Here is a 14,564-nt window from a genome sequence, read left to right as displayed (position 1 = left end):
GCCTTCTATTTTTCTTTTCCTCTGACACCTCAAGGAATCTCTATACTGTGACATAGAAGATTCCACATTTTCTTGTTCTCTTCTCTTTTTTATGAGCAGGAGCAAGGACAAAAGCATTCTTGTTGAGGCTGACCCTGAACCTGAAAGGACCTTGAAGCGAAAACTAAGAGAAGCTAAGGCACAATTCTCTGTAGAGGACCTAACAGAAATCTTCAAAGAAGAAGAACACATGGCAGCCGAAAACAACAACAATGCCAACAATGCAAGGAAGGTGCTGGGTGACTTTACTGCACCTACTCCCGACTTCTATGGGAGAAGCATCTCTATCCATGCTATTGGAGCAAACAACTTTGAGCTTAAGCCTCAATTAGTTTCTCTAATGCAACAGAATTGCAAGTTCCATGGACTTCCATTGGAAGATCCTCATCAGTTCTTAGCTGAATTCTTGCAAATCTGTGACACTGTCAAGACTAATGGGGTTGACCCTGAGGTCTACAGACTTATTCTATTCCCTTTTGCTGTAAGAGACAGAGCTAGGACATGGTTGGACTCACAACCTAAAGAAAGCCTGGACTCTTGGGAAAAGCTAGTCAATGCCTTCTTGGCAAAGTTCTTTCCACCTCAAAAATTGAGTAAGCTTAGAGTGGAAGTCCAAACCTTCAGACAGAAGGAAGGAGAATCCCTCTATGAAGCTTGGGAAAGATACAAACAATTAATCAGAAAGTGTCCCTCTGATATGCTTTCTGAATGGAGCATCATAGGTATTTTCTATGATGGTCTCTCTGAACTGTCCAAGATGTCTTTGGATAGCTCTGCTGGAGGATCTCTTCATCTGAAGAAGACGCCTACAGAAGCTCAAGAGCTGATTGAAATGGTTGCAAATAACCAATTCATGTACACTTCTGAAAGGAATCCTGTGAACAATGGGACTAGTCAGAAGAAAGGAGTTCTTGAGATTGACACTCTGAATGCCATATTAGCTCAGAACAAAATATTGACTCAACAAGTCAATATGATTTTTCAAAGTCTGTCTGGAATGCAAAATGCACCAAGCAGTACTAAGGAAGCTTCATCTGAGGAAGAAGCTTATGATCCTGAGAACCCTTCAATGGAAGAGGTGAATTACATGGGAGAACCCTATAGAAACACCTATAATCCTTCATGGAGAAATCATCCAAATCTCTCATGGAAGGATCAACAGAGACCTCAACAAGGTTTCAACAACAATAATGGTGGAAGAAACAGATTTAGCAATAGCAAGCCTTTTCCATCATCTTCTCAGCAACAGACAGAGAGTTCTAAGCAGAATACCTCTGACTTAGCAACCATGGTCTCTGATCTAATCAAAACCACTCAAACTTTCATGACTGAAACTAGGTCCCCCATTAGAAACTTGGAGGGACAAGTGGGTCAGCTGAGCAAGAAAATTACTGAACTCCCTCCTAGTACTCTTCCAAGCAATACAGAAGAAAATCCAAAAGGAGAGTGCAAGGCCATCAACATGGCCGAATTTGGAGAGGAAGGAGAGGCAGTGAACGCCACTAAGGAAGACTTCAATGGACGTCCACTGGCCTCCAATGAGTTCCCCAATGAGGAACCATGGGAATCTGAGGCTCAAAATGAGACCATAGAGATTCCATTGGACTTACTTCTGCCATTCATGAGCTTTGATGAGTATTCTTCCTCTGAAGAGGATGAGTATGTCACTGAAGAGCAAGTTGCTAAATACCTTGGAGCAATCATGAAGTTGAATGACAAGTTATTTGGAAATGAGACTTGGGAGGATGAACCTCCTTTTCTCACCAAAGAACTGGATGACTTGTCTAGGCAGAAACTGCCTCAAAAGAGACAGGATCCTGGGAAGTTTTCAACACCTTGTACCATAGGCACCATGACCTTCAAGAAGGCCTTGTGTGACTTAGGGTCAAGTGTAAACCTCATGCCTCTCTCTATAATGGAGAAGCTAGGGATCTTTGAGGTGCAAGCTGCAAAAATCTCACTAGAGATGGCAGACAATTCAAGAAAACAAGCTTATGGACTTGTAGAGGATGTTCTGGTAAAAGTTGAAGACCATTACATCCCTGCTGATTTCATAGTCCTAGAGACTGGGAAGTGCATGGATGAATCCATCATCCTTGGCAGACCCTTCCTAGCCACAGCAAAGGCTGTGATTCATGTTGATAGAGGATAGTTGATCATTCAAGTGAATGAAGAATCCTTGGTGTTTAAGGCCCAAGGATATCCCTCTGTCACCATAGAGAGGAAGCATGAAGAGCTTCTCTCAAAACAGAGCCAAACAGAGCCCCCACAGTCAAACTCTAAGTTTGGTGTTGGGAGGCCACAAACAACTTCTAAGTTTGGTGTTGAACCCCCACATTCAAACTCTAAGTTTGGTGTTGGGAGGTTCCAACATTGCTCTGAGTATCTGTGAGGCTCCATGAGAGTCCTCTGTCAAGCTACTGACATTAAAGAAGCGCTTGTTGGGAGGCAACCCAATGTTATATTTTATATATTTTTCTTTGTTATTTTATATTTTTTGTAGGTTGATGATCATGAGAAGTCACAAAATCAATGAAAAAAGCAAAAACAGAATGAAAAACAGAAAGAAAAAAAACAGCACACCCTGGAGGAGAGCGTACTGGCGTTTAAACGCCAGTAAGGCTAGCTGTTGGGCGTTTAACGCCCAGTCTGGCACCATTCTGGGTGTTTAACGCCAGAAAGGGGCACCAGACTGGCGTTAAACGCCAGAAAAGGGCAAAAACTTGGCGTTAAACGCCAGAAATGGGCACCAGCCCGGCGTTTAACGCCAGAAATGGCTAAAAACGCATTTTTGCATGCCATTTGGTGCAGGGATGACTTTTCCTTGACACCTCAGGATCTGTGGACCCCACAGGATCCCCACCTACCCTACCTCTCTCTCTTCTTCACCCATTCACCAATCACCTCAACACCTCTTCCCCAAAAAACCCTTGACCTATCAAATCCCATCTTTCTCTTCACCACTCACATCCATCCCTCATAAAACCTCACCTACCTCACCATTCAAATTCAAACCACTTTTCCACCCAAACCCTCCCATCCATGACCGAACCATCACCCCCCACTCCTATATAAACCCATCTTCACTCCTTCATTTTCACACAACCTAAACACTACTTCTCCCCCTTTGGCCGAACACAAAGCCATCCCCTTTCCCTCTATTTCTTCTTCTTCTACTATCTTCTTTCTTCTTTTGCTCGAGGACGAGCAAACCTTTTAAGTTTGGTGTGGTAAAAGCATTGCTTTTTGTTTTTCCATAACCATTTATGGCATCCAAGGCCGGAGAAACCTCTAGAAAGAGGAAAGGGAAGGCAAAAGCTTCCACTTCCGAGTCATGGGAGATGGAGAGATTCATCTCAAGGGTGCATCAAGACCACTTCTATGAAGTTGTGGCCTTGAAGAAGGTGATCCCCGAGGTCCCTTTTTCACTCAAAAAGAGTGAATATCCGGAGATCCGACATGAGATCCGAAGAAGAGGTTGGGAAGTTCTTACCAACCCCATTCAACAAGTCGGAATCTTAATGGTTCAAGAGTTCTATGCCAATGCATGGATCACCAAGAACCATGATCAAAGTGTGAACCCGGATCCAAAGAATTATCTCACTATGGTTCGGGGGAAATACTTGGATTTTAGTCCGGAAAATGTAAGGTTGGCATTCAACTTGCCCATGATGCAAGGAGATGAACATCCTTACACTAGAAGGGTCAACTTTGATCAAAGGTTGGACCAAGTCCTCACAGTCATATGTGAAGAGGGCGCCCAATGGAAGAGAGATTCAAGAGGGAAGCCGGTTCAATTGAGAAGGCATGACCTCAAACCTGTGGCTAGAGGATGGTTGGAGTTTATCCAACGCTCAATCATTCCCACTAACAACCGGTCCGAAGTTACCATAGACCGGGCTATCATGATTCATAGCATCATGATTGGAGAAGAAATAGAAGTTCATGAGGTTATATCTCAAGAACTTTATAAGGTGGCGGACAAGTCCTCTACCTTGGCAAGGTTAGCCTTCCCTCATCTCATTTGTCACCTCTGTTATTCGGTTGGAGTCGACATAGAGGGAGACATCTGGTGCACGAAATTGCAATCACACTTTTGCAACTCCGCACAACTAACCAGCAAGTGCACTGGGTCGTCCAAGTAATACCTTACGCGAGTAAGGGTCGATCCCACGGAGATTGTCGGCTTGAAGCAAGCTATGGTTATCTTGTAAATCTTAGTCATGATATCAGAAATTATCAGGATTGATTGTGAAAAGAAAAAGAACATGAAATAAGTACTTGTTTTGCAGTAATAGAGAATAGGTTGGAGATGCTCCATCTTCTGAATCTCTGCTTTCCTACTGTCTTCTTCTTCAAGCACGCAAGGCTCCTTCCATGGCAAGCTGTATGCAAGGGTTTCACCGTTGTCAGTGGCTACCTCCCATCCTCTCAGTGGAAATGTTCAACGCACCCTGTCACGGCACGGCTATCCATCTGTCGGTTCTCAATCAGGCCGGAATAGAATCCAGTGATTCTTTTGCGTCTGTCACTAACGCCCCGCCTTCAGGAGTTTGAAGCTCGTCACAGTCATTCAATCATTGAATCCTACTCAGAATACCACAGACAAGGTTTAGACCTTCCGGATTCTCTTGAATGCCACCATCAATTCTAGCTTATACCACGAAGATTCCGGTTAAAGAATCCAAGAGATATCTACTTAATCTAAGATAGAACGGAGGTGGTTGTCAGGCACACGTTCATAGTTGAGAATGATGATGATTGTCACGGATCATCACAGTCATCCGATTTAAGAACAAGTAGTATCTTAGAATGGAAGCAAGCATGATTGGATGAGAAACAGTAGTAATTGCATTAATCCATCAAGACACAGCAGAGCTCCTCACCCCCAACCATGGGGTTTAGAGACTCATGCTGTAAAAGGTACACAAAGAAACGTGTAAAGTGTCATGAGGTACAGATACAATGTCAAAAGATCCTATTAATAGTAAACTAGTAACCTAGGGTATACAGAAATGAGTAAATGACGTAAAAATCCACTTCTGGGTCCACTTGGTGTGTGCTTGGGCTGAGCAATGAAGCATTTTCGTGTAGAGACCTTTTCTGGAGTTAAACGCCAGCTTTTATGCCAGTTTGGGCGTTTAACTCCAAGTTTTATGCCAGTTCCAGCGTTAAACGCTGGAATTTCTGAGGCTGATTTGCCACGCCGGTTTGGGCCATCAAATCTCGGGCAAAGTATGGACTATTATACATTGCTGGAAAGCCCAGGATGTCTACTTTCCAATACCGTTGAGAGCGCGCCAATTGGGCTTCTGTAGCTCCAAAAAATCGACTTCGAGTGCAGGGAGGTCAGAATCCAACAGCATCTGCAGTCCTTTTCAGTCTCTGAATCAGATTTTTGCTCAGAACCCTCAATTTCAGCCAGAAAATACCTGAAATCACAGAAAAACACACAAACTCATAGTAAAGTCCAGAAAAGTGAATTTTAACTAAAAACTAATAAAAATATACTAAAAACTAACTAGATCATACTAAAAACATACTAAAAACAATGCCAAAAAGCGTATAAATTATCCGCTCATCAACATCCCTATTGATGAGAACAAGCCCATCACTAAGAAGAGGATGGAGCACACAAGAGACCTCACTCATCATGAGATCCCTGAGATGCCTCAAGGGATGCACTTTCCTCCACAAAACTATTGGGAGCAACTAAACACCTCCCTAGGAGAATTGAGTTCCAACATGGGGCAACTAAGGGTGGAGCACCAAGAACACTCCATCATCCTCCATGAAATTAGAGAAGATCAAAGAATCATGAGAGAGGAGCAACAAAGACAAGGAAGAGACATTGAGGAGCTCAAGCACTCCATAGGATCTTCAAGAGGAAGAAAGAGCCGCCATCACTAAGGTGGACCCGTTCTTTAATTTCCTTGTTCTTTACTTTCTTGTTTTTCGAATTTTAGTGCTTATGTTATCTATGTTTGTGTCTTGTGATCATTAGTGTCTTAGTGTCTATGCCTTTAAGTTATGAATGTCCTATGAATCCATCACCTTTCTTAAATGAAAAATGTTCTTAATTGAAAAAGAAAAGGATTGCATGAATTTTGAATTTTATAACAGTTTAATTATTTTGATGTGGTGGCAATGCTTTTGTTTTCTGAATGTATGCTTAAACAGTGCATATGTCTTTTGAATTTGTGGTTCATGAATGTTGGCTCTTGAAAGAATGATGAGAAAGGAGACATGTTACTGAGGATCTGAAAAATCATAAAAAATGATTCTTGAAGCAAGAAAAAGTAGTGAATTCAAAAAAAAATTTCGAAAAAAAAGGGAAAAAGAAAGAAAAAGAAAGAAAAAGAAAAGAAATAAAGTTGTGATCCAAGGCAAAAAGAGTGTGCTTAAGAACCCTGGACACCTCTAATTGGGGACTCTAGCAAAGCTGAGTCACAATCTGAAAAGGTTCACCCAATTATGTGTCTGTGGCATGTATGTATCCGGTGGTAATACTGGAAGACAGAGTGCTTTGGGCCACGGCCAAGACTCAATAAGTAGCTGTGTTCAAGAATCATCATACTTAACTAGGAGAATCAATGACACTATCTGGATTCTGAGTTCCTAAAGAAGCCAATCATTCTGAATTTCAAAGGATAGAGTGAGATGCCAAAACTGTTCAGAGACAAAAAGCTAAAAGCCCCGCTCATCTAATTAATACTGATCTTCATAGATGTTTTTGGAATTCATTGCATATTCTCTTCCTTTTATCTTATTTGATTTTCAATTGCTTGAGGACAAGCAACAATTTAAGTTTGGTGTTGTGATGAGCGGATAATTTATACGCTTTTTGGCATTGTTTTTAGTATGTTTTTAGTATGATCTAGTTAGTTTTTAGTATATTTTTATTAGTTTTTAGTTAAAATTCACTTTTCTGGACTTTACTATGAGTTTGTGTGTTTTTCTGTGATTTCAGGTATTTTCTGGCTGAAATTGAGGGACCTGAGCAAAAATCTGATTCAGAGACCAAAAAGGACTGCAGATGCTGTTGGATTCTGACCTCCCTGCACTCGAAGTGGATTTTCTGGGCGATTGGAAAGTAGACATCCTGGGCTTTCTAGCAATATATGATAGTCTATACTTTGCCCAAGATTTGATGGCCCAAACCGGCGTTCAAAGTCACCCTCAGAATTCCCAGCGTTAAACGCCGGAACTGGCACCAAAGTGGGAGTTAAACACCCAAACTGGCATAAAAGCTGGCGTTTAACTCCAAGAAGAGTCTCTACACGAAAATGCTTCAATGCTCAGCCCAAGCACACACCAAGTGGGCCCGGAAGTGGATTTTTATGTCATTTACTCATCTCTGTAAACCCTAGGCTACTAGTTCTCTATAAGTAGGACCTTTTACTATTGTATTGAGATATCGGGGTAGTTATCCTTGTTCTGATGCTATCTTAGATCATTGGGAGGCTGGCCATTCGGCCATGCCTAGACCTTGTTCTTATGTATTTTCAACGGTGGAGTTTCTACACACCATAGATTAAGGTGTGGAGCTCTGCTGTACCTCGAGTATTAATGCAATTACTATTGTTCTTCTATTCAATTCCGCTTGTTCTAGTTCTAAGATATCACTTGTTCTTCAACTTGATGAATGTGATGATCCGTGACACTCATCATCATTCTCACCTATGAACGTGTGACTGACAACCACCTCCGTTCTACCTTCGATTGGGTGAATATCTCTTGGATTCCTGATACACGATGCATGGTTGATCGCCTGACAAACGAGCGCTCGCCTGACAACCGAGCCATCCATTCCATGAGATCAGAGTCTTCGTGGTATAGGCTAGAACTGATGGCAGCATTCAAGAGAATCCGGAAGGTCTAACATTGTCTGTGGTATTCTGAGTAGGATTCAATGATTGAATGACTGTGACGTGCTTCAAACTCCTGAGGACGGGGCGTTAGTGACAGACGCAAAAGAATCACTGGATTCTATTCCGGCCTGATCGAGAACCGATAGATGGATAGCCGTGCCGTGACAGGGTGCGTTGAACATTTCCACTGAGAGGATGGGAGGTAGCCACTGACAACGGTGAAACCCTTGCTTGAGCTTGCCATGGAAAGGAGTAAGAAGGATTGGATGAAGACAGTAGGAAAGCAGAGAGACGGAAGGGACCGGCATCTTCATGCGCTTATCTGAAATTCCCACCAATGAATTACATAAGTATCTCTATCTTTATCTTTATGTTTTATGCGTTTATCACCATACCCATTTGAGTTTGCCTGACTAAGATTTACAAGGTGACCATAGCTTGCTTCATACCAACAATCTCTGTGGGATCGACCCTTACTCGCGTAAGGTTTATTACTTGGACGACCCAGTACACTTGCTGGTTAGTTGTGCGAAGTTGTAGTGATCACAATTTTGTCCACCAATTTCATGAGATTTTTGCTAGAATTACATGATATTTTAGTGATGCATGATCTCATGATTTTGGCTAGATCTTTGATGCACTTTAATTGCTTGATTTCAGGACAAATGAAGCATGGAAGAATCACGTTAGCATTCATGTTAACTTAGTTAACGTGACTACTAACGTGGGATGGCAATTGACTTGCAACGTTAATGAGAAATGTGATCACCAATAACGCCTGCAAAGCCATTTCATAGCCTACGTTAAGAGTCACGTTAACGTGGTACTTAACGTAAAAGGAAAAGAGGACTCCACGTTAATGAGAAACGTGAACTCCAATAACGTTTCTCCTCAACGTTAGTGGTAAAAGTGAACACCACTAACGTTGGGAAACTAGGTAATGTCCCATATTAAGAGTCACGTTAACTAAGTTAACGTGAACTCTAACGTGGACAAGGATCAACAATGCCAATGTTAGTGACACTCACTTTTGTCACTAACGTTGAATTATTTTCATTGCCTATGTTAACTCTTACGTTAAGATTGTTAACATGAAAGTTAACGTGGAGTGGGGTTCAAAGAAACTCTCCATAATTGGATCTGTTTGGAACCTTGGAAGAGGAATGAAGAGATCATGCTAGAATTGCTTTCTCATGCTGGACCAATTTGGGTTGGGATGGATATGTGACTATAATCCCCTCAATACTTGAATTGGGAAATGTATGTGGTATAATCAGTGACCATACTTCATTTCTTCTCATAAGCAATTGACCAAGGAATTGGCTATTGATCAAGATTTGAGAGATTGAATTACCAAGGAATTGGGATTCAATCACTTAATATTGCCAAGGAGATCAATGAATGCTTTGATTGAGGAAGAGATGAGAATGAACTTGACCCGAAGAATTGCAACATCTCCTAGACCCAATGATTCCCCCATTTCTGACCTTACCCATTCTCTTTAATTTCTGCCATTTAATTTTATGAGCATTACCCCAATTCCCCATTTAAATTTCTGCATCTCAATCTAAATTCTGTTTAGCTCAACTAGCATATTCTTCTAACTAAAGTTGCTTGACCAATCAATCCTTGTGGGATTCGACATCACTCTATAGTGAGTTTTTACTTTATGATAATTCGGTATACTTGCCGAAGGAAAATTTGTTGAGAGACAAGTTTCCATGCATCAAGTTTATGGCGCCGTTGTCGGGGATTGATTTTGAATCAACAATGATTAAGCTAGAAGATTACTAGATTGAGCATTTTTTTTCTCGTTATTCTATTCTATATTCAGTAATTTACCTTAGTTTGTTTTTAATTTCTTCCTCATCCCCTATTCCCTCTCCAATTTCTGTTCTCCTTTCTTAGTTTATCATAATTCAGCTCACTAACTGTTTGATAAATTGCATCACTCACACTAACAATCATTCTAACAAAAATTGTTGTCGCTATATCTCCTGTTGTACAATCTGGTTGTTGTATGACAGGGAGAAGAGAAGGAATCTCAACATCCTTTGATTCAGAGCCTGAGAGAACCCTTTGGAGATAAAAAAGGGAAGCAAGAGGAAAAAGAATTGTTGGTGCTGAGGAAGAAGAAGAGTATTTTGAACCCAACATGGAAGAGAATTTGGAGAACAAACATGAAGAAGAAGCTCATAACCATGCCAGAGAAGGCCATGCAAACCGGGTTGGGCATGAAAGGAGGGTCTTAGGATCCTATATCAATCCTAATCCAAGAAACTGTGGAAGCAGCATTCAGAAACCCACCATTCATGCCAACAATTTTGAGCTAAAACCTCAGCTCATCACTTTGGTACAAAATAATTGCTCATTTGGAGGAGGTGCTCAAGAAGACCCTAACCAACACTTGACCACCTTCTTAAGGATTTGTGACACAGTGAAGATAAATGGAGTCCACCTGGATGTCTATAGGTTTCTCTTGTTCCCCTTTTCACTCAGGGACAAGGCAACAAAGTGGCTTGAATCCTTCCCAAAAGAAAGCCTGACAGATTAGGAGGAGGTAGTGAACAAGTTTTTAGCAAGATTTTATCCTCCTCAAAAGATTAACAGGCTAAGAACTGAGGTGCAGACTTTCAGACAACAAGATGGTGAGACACTTTATGAAGCATGGGAGAGATTCAAAGACTTGACAAGGAGATGCCCACCAGAGATGTTTAATGAGTGGGTTCAACTTCACATCTTCTATGAAGGTCTTTCATATGAGTCAAAGAAGGTTGTAGATCATTCATCATGAGGTTCTTTAAATAAGAAGAAAACTGTTGAAGAAGCCATAGATGTCATTAAAACAGTTGCTGAGAATGACTACTTCTATGCCTCTGAAAGAAGCAACACTAGAGGAGTAATGGAGCTGAACCACATGGATGCACTGTTAGCCCAAAACAAGATGATCACCAAGCAGCTAGTAGATCTTACCAAGAAGGTGGAAGAGAACCAAGTTGCATCAGCCATCACCTCATCACCAACTCATGAAGGAGTAAACATAGGAGAAGAAAGTGACTGGGAGCAAGCCAACTGTGTGGGAAATTCACCTAGACAAGTCCATGATCCATACTCTAAAACATACAACTCTGGATGGAGAAATCACCCCAAATTCGGATGGGGAAACCAACAAGACCAAGGACAAGATTCGAGACGTTCCAACTTCAACTCCAACAACAATGCCACTCATCAAAACACCTCACAGAGATATTACCAACATCCATCTAGCCAACCTTCTCAACCACCTAATCTCAACCCACCATCATCCACAGATGATAGGCTTTCAAAGATTGAGGCTCTACTTGAAAATATGTGCAGAGAAGTCCAAGATAACAACGTGTTTAAGGAAGAAGTGCGAGCCAGCATCAAGAATCAAGGAGAAAACATCAAGAGATTGGAGTCCCAAGTAGGTTATCTATCTCAACAAATTCCCAAACCCACTGATGGATTCCTGAGTGATACAGAGAAGAATCCAAGAGGAGAACCAAAGAAAGTGAGATGGGAAGAATGCAAAATGATAACCACAAGTGATGAGGGAAGTATGCATGGAGTAGAACACCTCTAAAACCACCAACAGGAAAGTCAATAGGAAGGAAGCTGTGCAACTCCACTCACATCCAAGGAAGAGCTAAAGAAAAAGGAGGCATTGAACCCATATGCACCTTTTCCCCATAGGCTTAAAGGTGGTGTAGCCGGGAGAATGTATTCAAGGTTTCTTGATACGTTTGCATCTTTAGATGTAAATATACCCTTCATTAAAGCCCTCCAACAGATGCCCTTCTACATCAAGTATATAAAGGAGCTACTAGCCAGAAAAAGTCAATTGAAGGGTGGACAAAAAATCAAGATGAACAGAGAATGTAGTGCTCTCATTCAACCAGGACCACCCACAAAGAAGGAGGATCTAGGAAGCTTCCACATTCCTTGTGCCATAGGAGAAACAATGATTGACAAAGGACTTTGTGACTTGGGAGCAAGCATCAACTTAATGCCTCTCTCTCTCATGAAAAAGCTCCAAATCAATGAACTAACTCCTACTGATGTGATTATCAGATTGGCAGACAAAACCCAAAAACAAGCAGTAGGAATAGTTGAAAATGTGCTGGTAAAGGTTGGGAGCTACTATCTTCCCACAGATTTTGTTGTTTTGGAAATGGATGAGAATCCTATTTACCCCATCATTCAGGGAAGACCCTTTCTAGCCACAGCTAGAGCACTCATAGATGTAGAACGAGGAGAGTTAGTGCTGAGAATACATGATGAGCAGCTCACTTTCAATGTTTACAACCTCTCACAAGGAGCAGATCACAAAGACAATAAGATGATAGAAGAGCCAAACGAGGAAGCACAAGCAACACAATTGGAAGCCCCATTGGTTGAGAAGCCACATAGTCAGGAAGAACCATGTTCGAAGGTGATCCAAGAAGAACCAGACCCACCAGAGTCATGCAATATCAATAACAAGATTCCCCTGAAGAAAGAATCCATAGAAAACAAGAAAACATCAATAGAAACAAGGGAAAGAGTTCCAAGGAGATGGAGAAGCAAAAAGACACCAACAGAAGATCTCCCCTTAGGAGATGAACTTCTCAATGAGTTCACTGGAGGCAAACATACTGCAAGAGGGGAGGACTTTAAGTACCAACAACCTCCTTGACAAGAACCAAACGTCAAGCTAGTAACGCTAAAGAAGCGCTTCATGGGAGGCAACCCATGTTCTATAACCCTTTCTTTTTTTAATTTCAAATAATAGTAGTAATAAGATAATTTCCATGAAGTTTCAATCCAACTTTGACAATTAATATAAAGTCCTTCCACATGCAACGTATAGTACATGATAAGTTTGGTGTTCAAAGCACACCAAGTGTGGTTTGAACACGCTTTATGAGAAAGAATTATGTCCCAAACTTGTTGTACCATAGGATCACAAACGAGTTTGGTGTACCAACGTGCATGCATGGGGAGTTTAATGTTTAATTGAATTGTCTTCATGGAAAGCATTTAGTTAATAGAACCAAAAGAAAAAGAAAAAAAAAAGAGAAACATTTTAATAGTTCACATTTTTCCCACCAAAAAGTTTAAATAATCCATTGCCTTTACTTCTTGTATATAGGTAATCAAAAGGGACATTGATGGTAATTGATGGGACAATTAATACAAGGAGATTTGGCCACTACACCAAGGGAACTTTACACTTGTCTCCATAGGGAATGCCCTTGGAGGTGTTGCCATGTAACATGGGGAATGAATGACTTTGGAGACCGAACCAAAACCCTCATACAAGAGGTGATCCATGTGACAATCCAATCTCAAAACCCCGACCGTCCACTATCAAAACAACACTATCAATCCACACCATTCAACAATTGCCATCCCTATATATAAACCCCTTCACACAACCCTTCCGTACACACCCTGTATCACCATTCTCTTCTTTTCACTTTCTTCTCTCGGCCATACACACTTCACGTGAACCTTATATACTCACCTCTTCTTTTCTCTCTTCAAAACTCATTTCTTCAAGAATCTTTCTACTTCAACCCAACTGAACTCCATCTTCAACCCCTTAGCCTCTAATATTCAATTCTCATTCATGGCCGCATCAAACGTCAAGAGACGAAGAGAAAAAGAACCAATGGAGCAGCCCTCCTTCGACATTGGAAAATTCAAAACAGCCTTCCATGAGCTCGAATTCGAGCGAATAAAGGAAAAGAAAATATTGCCCGAATCAACCTTTCAATTCGATGAAAATGAGTGTCCACAAATTCAGGAGAAGATTGAAAAGAGGGGTTGGGAAAAGCTCACTAACCCGGAAGCAAGGGTGGTGCACGAATTTGTAATCCACACAACTAACCAGCAAGTGCACTGGGTCGTCCAAGTAATACCTTACGTGAGTAAGGGTCGATCCCACGGAGATTATTGGTCTGAAGCAATCTATGTTTATTTTATTAATCCTAGTCAGGATGCCAATAAGATTAATTGGATTTAATGATAAGAAGTCAAAGTGTTTGGAATAAGGAAATTGTTACTTTATTAATGGAGAACATGTTGGGGTTTTGGATGTGCTTTGTCCTCTGAATCTCAACTTTTCCTTGAAATCCTTTTCCCACACGCAAGGTCCCTTCCATGGCAAGCTCTATGTAGGGTGTCACCGTTGTCAATGGCTACTTCCCATCCTCTCAGTGAAAACGTTCCTATGCTCTGTCACAGCACGGCTAATCATCTGTCGGTTTTCAATCAGGTTGGAATAGAATCCATTGATTCTTTTGCGTCTGTCACTAACGCCCAGCCTTCAGGAGTTTGAAGCTCGTCACAGTCATTCAATCCTAGAATCCTACTCGGAATACCACAGACAAGGTTTAGACTTTCCGGATTCTCATGAATGCCGCCATCAATCCGGCTTATACCACGAAGATTCTGATTAAGGAATCTAAGAGATACTCATTCAATCTGATGTAGAACGGAGGTGGTTGTCAGGCACACGTTCATGGATTGAGGAAGGTGATGAGTGTCATGGATCATCACCTTCTTCATAATTAAGCGCGAATGAACATCTTAGATAAGAACAACCGTGTTTGAATGGAAAACAAAAGTAATTGTATTAAATCATCGAGA

The 14,564-nt window shown here is 41.3% G+C and overlaps 2 non-coding genes across 2 annotated transcripts; both read right to left on the bottom strand.

Moving 5' to 3' along the window:
• Positions 1-634: 634 nt before the first annotated feature.
• Positions 635-742, bottom strand: LOC112713342 (small nucleolar RNA R71). The gene has a single exon (XR_003158316.1). It is a non-coding gene; the product is annotated as a small nucleolar RNA R71 (small nucleolar RNA).
• Positions 743-10,518: 9,776 nt separating this feature from the next.
• Positions 10,519-10,626, bottom strand: LOC112714097 (small nucleolar RNA R71). The gene has a single exon (XR_003159053.1). It is a non-coding gene; the product is annotated as a small nucleolar RNA R71 (small nucleolar RNA).
• Between the last annotated feature and the right edge of the window lie 3,938 nt (positions 10,627-14,564).

Source organism: Arachis hypogaea, chromosome 9 (genome assembly GCF_003086295.3).
Source record: "Arachis hypogaea cultivar Tifrunner chromosome 9, arahy.Tifrunner.gnm2.J5K5, whole genome shotgun sequence".
NCBI lineage: Eukaryota > Viridiplantae > Streptophyta > Magnoliopsida > Fabales > Fabaceae > Arachis > Arachis hypogaea.
This window is presented reverse-complemented; position numbering and strand designations above follow the sequence as displayed.